Here is a 3,976-nt window from a genome sequence, read left to right as displayed (position 1 = left end):
TCCATCATTCTATCTATCTATCTATCTATCTATCTATCGTTCCATCATTCTATCTATCTATCTATCTATCTATCTATCGTTCCATCATTCTATCTATCTATCTATCTATCTATCTATCTATCTGATTGTTGACATGAACACATGGACATGATGATACAGTACTGTTGCCCAAACAAGAGCTTGCTTACATAAGCATTTTATTTCTGTCAGAGATTAGCCAGTCACCTCTCTCTCTCTCTCTCTCTCTCTCTCTCTTCCTCCCCATCTTCTTTCTAATCCTGACCTTTATCATCTTTCCCCATGCCTTGAGCATCCTCTCTTTCTGCCCTTCCTGGTCATTTTGGGTTAGTTTTTTTCAGTGACAGGGGTTTTGTCATGGAGGGACTGTGCCATTGCCCCAGATTCTCCAGCATGTGGAACTGTGACATAACCACAGACGAGAGCCGTGTGTTATACAGAGCATAACATCAAGCTGTGAGTGTGTGCATGTGTGTTTGGGTGCGGAGGAGAGAATGCACATGTATTTGTGTGTTTTACTTTAAATGATAACGTATTCCCAGAGAGGGATTTGTTTTTATGAAGAAATTGCGTTCTGCAAACACTGTTGTTCTCACGTTTTCCCCTGCGAACAGTTTAAGCCCCTGATCAAATTATAAGAGCTGTTAACCCTCTTCACAGTAATTGGCTTAGAGAGAGACAAAACCGGCGAGTCATGGAATCTATTTACATAACAATACAGACAAAAACAATAGCACAGCAAAAGAAAAATGTAATGTGTCTCGTCAAGTCAAGTCTCGGATTATTGTTTGGCGTTTGGATCACACTGTAAATAAACTGCACTTGGGTTCTTCACTACTCTCGCCTTCAGTGGACTGATTCATTACAAAAAACAGACAGATATAATAGAAAATTCTTAGTAATAAAAACAAAGATTCATTCTATAAGTTCAATAGTCTTAAAATGAATTGTAATTATTTTTATCAAGTTACTTATTTTGTAATTGAATTCTTTTAATCTTTTAAACCGTATTTAACATTCATTCGTGTTATTTTATTTCATAAAAAATAATACTTCATTGTAAATTATTTTATTTTATATAGGCTACAATTATATACTATGGATATACTATCAAATTAAAAAGGTATCATAATTTTGATATATACATAAATGTAAATATATACATACATAAATATATAGTAGGTAATAGAGAATGTAAATCTACATAATCACAGGTTATAACAATGAAGCAGTGTTATGCAGTTGTCTTACCGTGCAAAGCATCATCTGGTGATTGAGATCCTGATTGAGCCATGATGGGACGGAGGAGTTCAGGAGCAGATGCACTGACTTCAGCTCCTCTCGACTCTCTTTGCCCGTGTTTCATTGTCCTCTGTGTGTGTTGACAACACTGTTGTGTATGTGTATGTGTTTGAGAGGCTAATACTCACTAATCACTGTTTTTTAGAGGACATTACCTTTTATTCCTCTAGGGGGCGCGCGGTGGCTCATGAAACCATAACCTCAAATCACACGTTTTTTAATTTATTGAATTATTGTGTATCACTAATATTTTCTTTATTGGAAATTTAAAAATATTAATATGATATAATACGAGAATGTGCTTTTGCAATTATTTTAAATCAGTTAGATATTTCAAGTAATCATAAATAATTGCAACAAATGCATGGTCTAATTTACACCTGAATAGTGACATTTGATATATTTAAGTGATATTTTATTTAAAATAAACGCCCAAGAGGTGAAACAGAATAATAATTATTTATCACCCACCGTTTCTGACCAATCAGAGACAACTTCCGTGCATCCACGCCCCGCCCTCTGTTTCACCGGTTTCAGAGCGGCTTTGCTGCTCTGCGCTTATTCTGTTTTTATGACGTAAATGCAGTAATCTCTCTTTCTCCCCACGTGTTTCAGCAGGAGGTAAATATTGGCATCATTCCCTTCTTTTCCATAAATAGGCCAGATATGTGCCTATTTTCAGTTTAAAAACTCAGCAAGTTAGGTCAAATGTTAACGTTAAGTTAAATGACCCATGTCCAGATATGACACATATATTATGTATAAAATTATTTTAAAGGGTCAGTGTCTTTGATAGAGACAAGTGGCACAACAGAGTGTCTCAAAATAAGTCACATGACCAACAAAACATCCAGCATGTGTTGTTTCCTATTTAAAGTCGCCTGAACTCATATAAACTTTTAATACATGGACAGATAATCTCTCCTGATCACCACACACCACCTAATCCGTCTAATAGAAACCTAATTCACTAACAAAAAAGTACCATGGTACTGCCAATATTTTTTGGATATGTAATATGGATAGGTGTTGCATTTCAGTTGTGATCATTTGGATGCAGTTTAAGTGCAATTAGTTGACTTTACACACACAAATCAAGGCTTTAACAGAGCACTAATATATGTCACGAGAACACTTTTCACACGGCCAGCAGCCAGAACCTTTAAAAAATGAAGTTGGAGTGAGAGGAAATAAGGAGGTATGAATTACAGATCATCTAACCACACCTCTTCTCAAAAATGACCAAGTTTATGAAGGTAAACGGGAAGAAATTTTCCTCCATTTCTCTACAGCTGATATCACTTTCTGCACAAGGTAGATTGTTCCTGAATTAAGCTTCTTTCTTTGTATATTAGTGTAGATGCTACCATAATAATTATCTAGCTTTATGTTTTGGTAATCTTTTCAGAACTGAATATTAGCATTTTTAGGACACATCTGTCCAAATATATGATAATTAGATCATAAAACGTAAAACTAATAGACTAATTAATCATGTTCTGCCCATTGTCATTATTATCTCAGTTTTAACCCTATAAAACCTACTGTATCATATTTGAAGGCCTCTGAAAAACGAAGTCAATAACAATAATATTATAATATTTTGTTTTACTTTTTAGCTCATCCTGAAGCTAGCAGATTTTGGAAAAGATCTTCACAACACCTGATAAAAATAAAAAAGAACATCAGGATACAGCGGCAATCAGGAAAACGATGTTGCTGATATTTATCAGATGAAGATCAAGACCGTCAGTCTTTCATGACTGTAAAGATTTGTATTGTTCATTTGACAAAAATCAATGATGACTTAAAATCTCAAATTGATGTATTTATTGCCTTTACTTATGAATGACATTATGCAACTCTGACGTCATTGGATCTTTTTTTAAGACATAGCCACCAGAGTGAGACAAAGCCAAATGAGAAACACTTCGGGATGGACAACGCAACACACAATATGACATGACCTCAAGTGCATTTTTGCTTTGATAGGTTGGCGGTAATAAACATACTCAGGATGCAATTTGTATTAAAATGTTATTTTGTTTGATTTTTTCCTGCCAAATGCATAAATGTAAATCATTTCTTGTTGACCATCCTTTGAAAAACACTTTGATGGTCAGGCAGAGGTCTGGCTGAAGTTCTCAGGTGTCTTTCTGTCTGATTACTGAAGGATGAAAAGGAAACATCCGTCTGTCCATCTAAAGAACACTTGCTTCATCAGGTGCCATTTGACCCCAGGGTTGTTGAACTAAATCATGTTGCTCTGCCCTCAAGGCAAAGCAGCTGGTAAAAGCTCATCTTGCAAAACGCAAATTCTAACGAAAATGCAACCAGCCCAAACGTGGATTGTGTCAAGCAATCAGAAAACAGCAAAAAATATAAGAACGTTTTGTTAACGTTATAAATAACGTTTTATTTATAATAAAAAAAATATATATTTTAAAAATGCTTTTTATTGGTTAATGCAAATGCTAGAGAAAACATTAAGGGAACGCTCCATTTAATCATTTTGCAAACATTATGGGAAGTAGTAAGTAGTTACATTTAAAAACAGAACGTACATCTATATAAAACTTTTCAGAAAAAGACATTACATGAACAATGTATAAATGTGTGTGTGTGTGTGTGTGTGTGTGTGTGTGTGTGTGTGTGT

The 3,976-nt window shown here is 34.8% G+C and overlaps 1 long non-coding RNA gene across 1 annotated transcript in view; it reads right to left on the bottom strand.

Moving 5' to 3' along the window:
* The window catches only part of LOC107748062 (uncharacterized), a 22,011-nt gene extending 20,618 nt beyond the window's left edge, over positions 1 to 1,393 (bottom strand). The window contains exon 1 of the long non-coding RNA XR_001640875.1: positions 1,270 to 1,393. This is a non-coding gene — a long non-coding RNA (uncharacterized LOC107748062). The remainder of the gene's footprint in view (positions 1 to 1,269) is intronic.
* Positions 1,394 to 3,976: the final 2,583 nt, after the last annotated feature.

Source organism: Sinocyclocheilus rhinocerous, unplaced genomic scaffold, assembly GCF_001515625.1.
Source record: "Sinocyclocheilus rhinocerous isolate Xijiao unplaced genomic scaffold, SAMN03320098_v1.1 scaffold2063, whole genome shotgun sequence".
Lineage (NCBI taxonomy): Eukaryota > Metazoa > Chordata > Actinopteri > Cypriniformes > Cyprinidae > Sinocyclocheilus > Sinocyclocheilus rhinocerous.
The sequence above is the reverse complement of the archived record's forward strand: the minus strand, read 5'-3'. Positions and strand labels throughout refer to the sequence as shown.